The 11,487-nt window shown below is 49.5% G+C and overlaps 1 protein-coding gene across 2 annotated transcripts in view; it reads right to left on the reverse strand.

The window, feature by feature from the left end:
- GPAM (glycerol-3-phosphate acyltransferase, mitochondrial) overlaps nt 1-10,260 on the reverse strand; it is a 70,049-nt gene extending 59,789 nt beyond the window's left edge. The window contains exon 1 of one of the 2 annotated variants that reach the window (XM_004265843.3): nt 10,113-10,260. The gene's annotated coding sequence lies outside the window, so the exon portion shown is untranslated. The remainder of the gene's footprint in view (nt 1-10,112) is intronic. The other variant, XM_049697051.1, reaches the window with a different exon arrangement.
- Between the last annotated feature and the right edge of the window lie 1,227 nt (nt 10,261-11,487).

The raw sequence follows: 11,487 nt of genomic DNA on the forward strand, positions 1-11,487 counted from the left end.
TGCTTTGCTAGAAGGGGGTTAAACAAAAGAGGAGGAGGGAAGTAAAAGAAAAGCATTAAAATGCGTGCCCTTCAAATAAGAAAGACAGCAGGTGGATAAACTAAGCTTAAAAAGGCAAAATAGGCGATGGAGTTCTGGTAAGAGTTATGACTCTGCTTCAACTTCTCAACTAACTTGTAACCATCACTGAGACCACAGGAGAGTTTGACGCAAATACGGTATTCTGTTTGAACCAAGTTTCCATTCATATTGCAATTATCCGTGATTTCACCTGCCAACACCCTAATAGACCACACATACCCTCCATCCCAAGCAGGCCCAAGATAGGCAAGATTGAAGGATAAAGTATCCCGAGGCACTGTGACGACTAAAACTCTTCCTCTCTCAACCACTGAGCCTGAAAACTTCAGTCTTTTCTTCTCAAGCAAAGGTATGAGTTTGTTGGCAAAAGGTGAAAGACAAGATATGAATCACAGGTCAGAGCCAGCCCAGAGAAATCTCCCGCAGCCTCATTGAGAAGGTGAACATATTGGTGCCCAGGGGTTTAATCAGAGTGGCTCTCGAGACTGAATATCAGCATTAACGCGAAAGACCAACTCCCCAGTCCCTTGAGCCTGGGCTGCAGGGTAAGGGCTGAACCTTGGGAAGATGGGAGGTAGGGACAAAGGTGGTTTCTATAGCGCTTGGCTATGCCGGAGCCTTGGGGGCAAGGCCTCCTCTCTGCCCTGTTTTCTCTCAGGCAGCCCTAGGGCATTAGAAACACTGTAGACAAAATACTCATTTCTCTCTCACCCTGAAGAAAGTGTCCCTCTAGAAACAGCACACGGCTCTTAAACCAAGAGGTGCATTTTCCTCAGTCTGTACGCAATTTTCTGAACACGGCCTTTAAATAGTGACAAACACTCAAACCTTAGTCAGGCTCCTGAAGCTTTTCCGAGGCCCGTGTGTGTGCTTTCTTGTAAAATCCAGTTTTTCTAAGAACGCTGCTAAGTCAGTTTCACCAGAGCCCCCATCTCTGATATCTGATTGGGTTCCTTATCCTCTGCCATCCCCCAGGTGCTATCTGACACCCGAGACTACAGCAAAGAATCCTGTTGGGTCAGTTTACCGAGAATCCCCCTCACCCATGATGTTTCTTCTTGGTAATTTTCCACCCACTGACCCCCAACCTTGCCCCTTAGCTGTAAATCCTCACTTGCCCAGGCTGTACTTGGAGTTGAGCCCAATCTCTCACCCCCACTGTAAAATCCCATTGCAGTGGCCCCTATATTTATCACAGTGGTCCCAAGTAAAGCCTGCCTTGCCACCTTTAACAAGTGTTGTTATTTTTTTCCCCTCTAACACAGGAAGGCAGCCCCAGCATGGTAGAACCAGCATCTAGAGATGCAACATCTGACCCAGCTCTGCATTAACCAGCAATGATGTCCTGGGTACACCCCTTGCCACTCGCTTCCTTTTTCTGAGCCTATTTTCCTATCAGTAACACAATGAGTCAATTTCATACCTTTTCATCCACCCAGAAGTCCATCTTTTTGTTGTCTGTTTAACATCTACTATATTTATTGTTTTTAATAGCCACTATTTCAGATCATTTATATTAATAAAAATTGATTTCTATGGAACATTTAGTATTTACCAGAATTGTGCCATGTGCTTTCCATGTGTTCTAATATTTAATTCCTCATGAGGAGGAACCCTTGTGATTGCAGACTCACAGATATGACAGCTGAAGTTCAGGGAGGTGACATAAATTTCCCGAGGTCAATCAGAGAGTAAGTGGCAAAGCTGGGATTTGAGCCTGAACCTTTTTTTCTTTTTTTTTTTTTCTGAGAACTACACTGCCTTCATGAGCCCTGTAGCCCCTGGTCAGAGTCTGACCAGAGAGGAAAATGCAGATTCAAACCCCCTTGCCTTGGGCTTCCCTGGTGGCGCAGTGGTTGAGAGTCCACCTGCCAATGCAGGGGAACGGGTTCGTGCCCCCCGTCTGGGAGGATCCCACATGCCACGGAGCGGCTGGGCCCGTGAGCCATGGCCGCTGAGCCTGCGCGTCCGGAGCCTGTGCTCCGCAACGGGAGAGGCCACAACAGTGAGAGGCCTGCATACCGCAAAAAACAAACAAACTCCCTTGCCCTAACTTTTTTTTTTTTAACATTTATTTATTTTTGGCTGTGTCGGGTCTTCATTGCTGCATGCACGATTTCTCTAGTTGCGGTCAGCAGGGGCTACTCTTCGTTGCAGTGTGCAGGCTTCTCATTGTGGTGGCTTCTCTTGTTGCGGACCACAGGCTCTAGGCACATGGGCTTCAGTAGTTGTGGCACGCAGGCTTCAGTAGTTGTGGCTCGTGGGCTTAGTTGCTCCACGCCATGTGGGATCTCCGTGGACCAGGGCTCGAACCCGGGTTCCCTGCATTGGCAGGCGTATTCTTTTTTTTTTTTTTTTTTGCAATACGCGGGCCTCTCACTGTTGTGGCCTCTCCCGTTGCGGAGCGCAGGCTCCGGACGCGCAGGCTCAGCGGCCATGGCTCACGGGCCCAGCCGCTCTGCGGCATGTGGGATCTTCCCAGACCAGGGCACGAACCCGTGTCCCCTGCATCGGCAGGCGGACGCTCAACCACTGCACCACCAGGGAAGCCCTGGCAGGCGGATTCTTAACCACTGTGCCACCAGGGAAGTCCCTGCCCTACCTTTTTATTACTATACCATGATGGTTTTCACTGGGTCAGGCTACAAAATACCAAGATGTTTTGCCTGGAGGAGATAGTGTAGGATCTGCCATGGATGTTCAATGTATGGTCTTTGCCCTTGAGACACTTAGAACCCAGGAGAGATGATAAAACCCACAGCCCAATCCATGCCCCAGGAGGAGCAGAGCTGATAACACACAAAGTGGGGGTTCCCTCAGCCTCAATTCCTTATTGTCATTTTTGTGCTCAAGCCAACATGAAACAGTGGCATCTACAAACCTCTGCTTATTGGAGAATCTTTTTCTTTGCTAGGGAGAGGCAGTCCCTTTAAGGATGGACCAATTCAACAATCTGGTGGTACAAGAGATCTGGGGCTCTCCTCGAAACAAACAGTTGAAGATTTGTTTTTGAGATGACATATCAGTGTTGGCTTGACAGGGAGGAGGTTGTGGGCACATGGTGGGCTAAGGTTAGATTCCCAGACACAGCAGAGCAAGGCTGGCAAAGTAACTGGTTTGTGCAGATCTGATTCTCTCAGGGTTGGGGGAGAGAAAGGGGGAATGAGTTTAATTACTGAGTGTCTACTATGATCTATGCGCTTTTGTATACACTGAGCATTAGGTCCTCACAACAATGTATAACGTTGCTGTTTTACAGATGACGCCAGCGAGAAGCCAAACAGGAATTCTAGCTCTTCTTTCCACGCTTTGCCTCAATGCCTGTGTAGACACCGTCCTGCTCTAATTCAGCTTTTCATGAAGTAGATGGTACTTTCTCAATAGAATATCTGTAAAAAATATTTAGGCTGTAAAACCTAATACACTGCACCACGCATAGTGGGAGCGCAATAAAACAGGATAAACGAACAGCTCCTAATGTGGTTTCTCAAACACAGATATCATCGGATCCAACAGCTCTCAACTGGGGGTGATTTTGCTCCCCGGGGGACATTTGGAAATGTCTGGAGAAATGCTTTGTTGTCACAAAAGGGGAGGAGTGCCACTGGTATCCAGTGGGTAGAGGCCAGGATGCTGTTAATCATTGTACGATGCACAGGACAGCACCACAACAAAGAATTATGACCCACAATGTGCTGAGGTCGAGAAATTCTGATCTAATCCAGCATGTTTTACGAGGAAGCCATGACCCAGAGAGATAAGGAGACTTGCCCAGGTTCACACATCAACAACTGGTTGATGACATCCCCTGGAGCCTTCTACAACGGTTCTTGCCAGACCTCAAGGCTAGCCAGCCAGAAGGCTGCCTGCCATGAGAGGGATGGGTTCAGTGGGAAGGAAAGACAATGTTGGCATAATGGCTCAGGCAAACCAAACACAATTCCACAGGTTCTAAAGGACCAAGACTGTCGCTCTTCAGTCTGGATCATCCCCTGAATAAGCAGCCAAGGGAGGTTCTGCAACTAGGAGACCAAGACTCAGAACACAGAGTGCTCACCTAGAGGCCTTTGCTGCCACCAGCGTCACACTCCCACTCCCTCCTTTCCTTAGGGTTGCAAACCAAACACAAGGATCAAGTCCAAGAAAGAATTTTCTTTTAATAATTAAATAGGCAAGATAAAAATATTAATGATTGGGTGGTCATATGAGGTCAAGTAGATATTGCCAGAAACTGATTCTCTCTAAAACATATGAGTCCTTTGCAATGTCATTGTCGCCACCAACAATTTTTTGGCCTCTTGTGTGCCAAGAGATGTGTTGGGTCCCAGGGGAGAGATGGGCAGAAGGAGAAGAGGTGTCCACTAACATCACACGTAAGTTATATCCTTGACCCCAAGAAGTACTCAGTGCAAACATGAGGGTCTCCTTTGCAACCGCCTTCACAGAGCAAAGCCAACATTGCAAAATGGGTAAAACAAAACCCTCCTTACAGCTAAATGGCAAAGCCCAGTATGATTCCCTCATTTTAAACAACTTTTAACACAAACACTCAACTTCAGCCCAAGAATTTGGACTTTACCACTTGTGTCATCGGGATTTGGTTTGCCTGGGGGACATTTTCTTCTGTCCATCAAGCTTCATGGGGGACTTCCAATGCCCTAGATCACACCTAGAATGACAGGGTAACCAGATGCAATATGGACTTCACTTAACCAGAGGAGATGCTTTGACCCCGAGGTCCCCTAACCTAAGAAGGTAGACAGAGGGCCCCCAAAAGGCTACCCTGAGCCAGGGCACTGGCATCTTCTCCAGCAGTCTCTAAGCTGCCTCTCAGTGGAAGCTGGCGATCTCAGTTAACACAACTCTGAAGATGGACTTTTATCTTGAAATTTCAATGAAAAATTAAACATCCTGGTTACACTGAGTACTAATGGCTTTTATTTCCATTGCAACTGCTTTCTGAGACAGATAATTCCCCTTTAGATTTTCATGAGTTTGGCCCAGAAATCGGATATTCAAGGCATTAAACATACAGGAGCCTGGGATGCCAAGAAAACAGTAGTGTCTATTTAACGATTTGGCTGCCACAGGCAGCTAAGTGTCTTGGGGAAGTGAGTGGAATTTGAATATATCAGCTCTGCCACTCTGCTGCAGACTGGAAAATCAGATACTAAGAAAGACACCCCAGGGGCTCCTGCTTGGGTCTGGACATGGGTGCTAATTTCAGGGAGGAGCAGCTTGAAGGGCAATGATTCCCAGACCTTGAGCTATCACTTTTTTATTCTGCCCAGTCATAATATTAAAATTAAACTGAACAGAAGTTGACAATCTACAAACAACATCATTTAATAAAGAAAGAATGTTTTAACAACCCAACAAGCAGGATGGACAGACTCTCAGAGCAAGGGGAAGTTTCTCAAGTTGAACACCCACAGCCATCTTAAAGACGTGCTACTTTGTCCTTAGTTCATGTGTCACCAGAGACTGGAAAAACCTCATAGACCAGCATCTCTCTGCGGTGTGGAATCTGGGTACTGTGAGTAGCCACTGGAGTTGTGTGGAGAAGAATGAGACTTGAGACCCAGCTTGAATGGAGAAGATATCCCAGGCCAAGGATAGGGACGGGGGAGGGGTAGAAATGGGGGCACAGGAGTTGCCCTGAGAATAAACTACCGCTCTGTGGAGGCACCCTCCACGCTGTAATGCTACAGGACGTTGCTTGTTTAATCACCCGTCTCTTCCACTGTGCTTTAAGTTCCTTGAGAGTAGTGTCTGTACCTCGTTGCCCTGAGTCACAGAGCTAATTAGATGTGGTAGTATAGCAAGCGGGCCTTTGAAGGAGCAATGGCAAAGCACAAGGGACACACGGTGCTGCTTCCAGGACCCACATGATCTGAGGATTAGAAGGCACATTTTCTATTATCTAATCACGCATGCAGTTTCTGCCTAGTGTAGTGGAAGGGGGCTCCACCTCCATCCTACCCGGCAGGCTCACCCTGAGCATCCGCCCACAAGATAATTAAAATGCGCCCCAAGGGGAGCTTGATGGGAGCTCGGACTGTTGCTGCCCCAGGAAGGTGCCAGGGGACCGCTGAGCGAAGGCTCAGCTCTGCTGCCTGCGTCTGAGCAGCTGTCTGAACAGAAGCAGGGCCGAGAGTGTGGGGCAGCCAGCCTCCTGCCTGCCTGCTGCCTGATCTTCCCGTTTCCCCATTGCCAAGTCTGAGGAGAGTTCTCAGTCCCGAGGTTTTCACTTTCCCCAGGCCCTCGTTCCTCATAATCACTTTCTGGAATTGACTCAAAGAAAACATCACCGACACAGTTACCAGGAGACACCAGGCTTCAGTTCCACAACAAGTACCCCTTCCCTGCAGAGAAAGTCCAGCCCACGGGGAACTGGATGTTGCTTTCTTTCAAGACTCATTTTGGGTGTCTTTTTTTTTTCTTGAGCCAATCTGATTTTTGGCAGGATGTTGAAGCACAATAGACAGAGCAAACCTCAGCTAGACATCCTGCCATCCCCACCGGGCACTGGGTGGAGGCCAAATGCAAAGCTTACCAAGCAGGTGCGCTGAGGCAAGGGGAGGATGGGGTGGGGAGAGGACTCAGGAGCCCAGGGGGGATGATGGAGCGTTTTCATTAGCCAGCTCAGTGTGACAGCCAGAGCCCCACTAAACATCTGAAATGCAGCTCGGCAGGTGGAGAACTGAGCTCCACCTTGGTGGGATTAGCAAGGCTGTGGGTTCTGGGAACTGAACGGTGAGAGTGAGTTTCCCATTGCAAATATCCTGCCATTTTCCTCTTACGACCTATTGGGGAGAATTTGCTTTGGGGTACTACTCGCTATTCAAAGTCTTGTTGGAGGGCTTCCCTGGTGGCGCAGCGGTTGAGAGTCCGCCTGCCGATGCAGGGGACACGGGTTCGTGTCCGGGAAAATCCCACATGCCGCGGAGCGGCTGGGCCCGTGAGCCATGGCCGCTGAGCCTGCGCGTCCGGAGCCTGTGCTCCGCAACGGGAGAGGCCACAACAGTGAGAGGCCCGCGTACCGCAAAAAAAAAAAGTCTTGTTGGAAATGGTCTTGTGTAGCGTATTATTTATGGCATGGCATCTCTGCTCCTTTCTCACCATCCAATCCTCTGTGACTCTCCCACCAAACAGAGGATTTTAAATCCTGAATTCAGCTGAAGACAGTTATGTGCCTTGAGGTATCAATCCTACTGCCTGTCTTCCCACCATGACTGCTCCCTTCAGGCATCACTGGCTAAAACACTGATGACCCTGGGAGGTCCTACTAAGCCTTACTGTGGCGAGCAAGCAACAGGTGGGGGCTGGCTAGCAGACAGCTGAAGGCAAAAGAGTGAGGCCCCAGCTAAGGAAGAGGAGACGAAGGGAGAATTGATATGCCTCTGAGGGTCACGGGGACAGGGTTCCCCACGGGGAAGGTGGGAGAGAATTGAAGATGCTGACGCTGTTCTTTCAGGAGCCTGAGACTGACCATTTCCTTTCATCACTCTCTGCAGGTTTAGCCTCCCCAGCACCTCCCAGAACTGGCTTTGTCTGGAAAAAATGCTAACCAGCTCCTTACAAGAGCCGTCACTGAAGCCCCTGCCAGAAGGCTCACAATAGACACCGTGTACAGTGCGAAAGGAACACGGTGCTCCTCGGAGGCTGAGTGGGTGAGGAAGGGGGCAGCCTTCGGCACACTCATGGGCAGCCAGAGAAGATGATGGGCCCACCCCCAAGTCCTCAGCTCCCTGCTCTCCTCCCAGCCTGCTTGTGCATGGAATTTCACCACCAGAGATGACCGCCCCAGGTGGGTTAGTCATCCAGGATGGACATGTAGGAACCTGGGGGAGAAAGACACAGAGAGCCTCTTATCTGGCCCCTCCCATGCCAGCATCCCTGGGAAGGGGTTAGGGATTTTCATCTGATAGAAAAGATCCCAGGGGAGTGAGGACACTGGGCTCCAGCTGGGGAGTAGGAAGGAGGTGCTGCAGAAAAGGGATTCTAGGAGACAGAATCGGCCACTTCTTCCTCCTACCCTCCCTGAGTTTGGGCCCAGCCTCTCTCCAGCAGTGGAGGCCGCTGGGTAGAAGAGCACTGGACAGGGAGTCAGGAGGCTCCCGTTTGATCTGGCTCTATCCTGCTGTGGGTCAAGGAATCATAAAACACCAGCGAGCAGCAACTCAGTCTTAGGAATCATTCAGTTCTTCAGAGAGGGCTTTCTTGACTAGCTTTCCACCCCCATCCAGATCAGGTCCTTTGTTCTTTTTCTCATCACAGATGGGGATGACCTATTTATTTGTGTGATATTTTTACTGCCTATCACCTCCCACCCCGTTTACCTGTAACCTCCAGGAGAGCAGCGAGCTTTCTCTGCCCCATTCTCCACTATATCCCAACGCCTCACGCACAGTAGGCACACACCGCTATGAATGAAAGCAGAATCTCTATTCGCAAAGTAACCCCATGAGAGAAGTATTATACCTATTTTACAGATGAGGAACTTGGGGCTTAGACAATTTAAATAACAAGTTGAAAAAGCAAACTCCAGCAATGGATCTGAATGACCCTTCCCCCATGCTGCACTACTCTTCTAACCAAGATTAGCAGACTGGGGAGATCCCCTTAACCTGCGGGCCTTGGCTGTGATGTTCTAGAACCAGATGCCCAAGACATCTGGGAGAGAGGAGGAACAGGAGAGGGATGGCTCTAGAACAGAGGACAGCTCAGAGCTGTGTCCCCGGGCAGGTGCCCGGTCTTACCAAGCCTGTTGCTAGATCAGGGTCCAGGAAGCATAACCCTGTGTCCTGGGCTTCTCCTCTACCTCTTGATATTTCTCTTGAAATTATGAGGGGGAAGCAGGATTCACTTTGATGAACTTCTCAGACCAATTACTCTGAACAGTCTCAAGAAATACAGTAGGACCTCAGTAGAGAAAACTCCCTGGGAACCACGAAGCAGTCAGCAAGAAGAACCATCTTCCATCCTGTGGAGCAGTTTTGAGACCAAGCCTTGACAGCATCCTGCCGCAGCTAACAAAGCAGGGACAATCCGTATACAAACACTCAAGAGTTAAGACAACACAGATGGAAACATTTGGAGATTAAGACAGCCACCAAGACTAGAGAAAGGAAACGCAGTTGGCATGGCTATCTCTTAACCTAAAATGCATAGGGAAAAATCAGTTTTAAGAATAACCATTCAGCATAAAAGTATTCTTTTCCAGTTAATGCCAAAATAAAATCGTTTCTCTTATTTTTGTATCATATCCTCCCCTCCTCAACCACCTCCAGCTAAACCTAACAATTAGAGAGGACGGAATCCATACTGTCATCTCCCTTTCACCTTCATTCCAAGTGACTAAGTCCCTGCTGGCACCGCAAGGAGCCCAGCTGCCATCCGTAGCAAGGACGTCCTTTGACGTCAAGCTCTGTCTGCCCACCTCAAGCTCAAGAAACACCACCGAGGTGGGACTATAATGAGGATGAGAATGGACAGGACACATCAGGTGCAGATCCCAGACAGCGCGGGAGACAAGTTCTCCTCAACAAGGAGCTTGGTCCCACTCTTCCTTCTCTGATGCCAACATCACGAGGATTGGCACCACCAAGTAGGGCTTTGAGGATCGGATGTGACAACGTTTCAAGCTGAAGCAACTGGATTTCTCATAAAGTGTGCAGAACCCTCTCAGGACTTCGGGGTTCTGAGCCAGCGGGAAGGATGACAAGGAGGCCAAGGGGGCAGCTAGACCTGGGGAAGGATTTCATGGGGGCAAAACACGCAGACCCGGACGATACCTCACGATCGCGCTTACAGCTCTGTCCAGCTGCAGACAGCTCATTCCTTGGCTCTGCCGTTCTGTAGAATTCCAAGATTCTGAGTTCTCTTTCCTTCCACTTCCTTCCTCCACTTTCTCTGCCTTTCCTGCTTTCCATTTTACTGCCCCAGCCCTTTCCCCACCCCCATTTCTAATGTCTTGACATCCTAAGAAATTAGACCCACAGCCCCAGAAAAAAAAAAATTTTTAATACCTGTATCCTTGACTTTGTGCTGTTTGAGGACTTATTTCCAACCAGTTGATTAGCAAAGCTGATGGAGACTCTGGAGAAAACAGCCCCAGCCTGAGTGTGGGGCTGAATGAAAATCTCTTCGGGGTGCTTGTTTGTACGGCCAAAGACTGAAGGTCTTTGGGTGCTCGGTAGTAACCTCAGAAAAAGTCCCCAGGCAGCAGCAACTCTCCCAGCACAGTTTCGAAACACCACAGGAGGAGGAAGCCCTCTTTAATCAAATAATAACCAGTCAGAGATAAGGCCTTCTAGGCCGAGCTCAGCCAGCCAATCACACGCTTCCTCCTGACCCGCAAAGGCAAACAGACCCAGGGCTGAGTCTGAGTTTCAGGGCTTGTTATAATTTAATGATGCTGCCGCTGGTGTCTTCTTGGCTTTGCCTGGCGGGACTTTCTGACTGGGAAGTGAAGCCCCAAGCTCAGGAACCTCGTTGTCAGTGGAAGCACCTGGCCCAGGGGCTGCAGCTGAGGACCCTGAGCGATCACGTGGCGCCCAGCTCCCTGCACAGATGCTTCCACGTCACCAAGAGGACCCTTGCTGCTGCTGGGAAGCAGGCTTGGGTCAGCAGGGGGTGAGCATATTTGACGCCAGCTGTGCAACTCATTGACTGTGACCCTGAAGAGGTGGTGGAGACCCCAGTGACTCGCCCTCACATGTTGGAGATGCTTCTCATGCATTTCCTAGGGGTCCTTGATTAGCGGTGACTTCGAGCTTTTCTTTCTTCTTCAGCCTTCCCAATCACCCTCCCCTTCCAATGCTATCAGTGCTCTATTAGGCCACAGAGGTATCATAAAGAGGGTGGGTTCTGGAAGCTTAGCAGGCCTGGGAGTGAATAATGGCCCTCCATCTCTCCAGCCCTGAACACGCCTCTTAGCCCCTCCCTCGTTGCTGCAAGGATTAAATGAGAGAACTCTGCCACTTCCCGTGAGGTTGTTACGGGCCCTGAGGAGGTGTAAACAAGCCCTTAAGAGGTATTGATATATTAGAGGTCAATATCTAAAGGAACTTAAGGAGAACCCCTTTGTTAGGTGAATAGCACTAAGCATCGGCAGAATCCATTTTAGGGCATTTCATCACCCCCGCCTGTTAGCAGTCATTCCGCCTCCCCATACCCCAACCTCCCCATCAGCCATTCACTCAACAATATTTATTTGGCGTCTCTCACTGGGGGAGCACCAAGGTGAGTTCCCCACCCTCACGAAACAATGTTACAGCACAGGAGGCAGGAGTTTTATTAGAGTCCTCAGTGCATGGAGGCAGGACAGTGAAGGGGGCTTTGTCACGGGGGATTTGGTCCCGTCCAAAGGGGACAAGGGAGAAACCAGCAACGGCGCGCGGG

The sequence above is a fragment of the Orcinus orca genome, chromosome 14, assembly GCF_937001465.1.
Source record: "Orcinus orca chromosome 14, mOrcOrc1.1, whole genome shotgun sequence".
NCBI classification, from domain to species: domain Eukaryota; kingdom Metazoa; phylum Chordata; class Mammalia; order Artiodactyla; family Delphinidae; genus Orcinus; species Orcinus orca.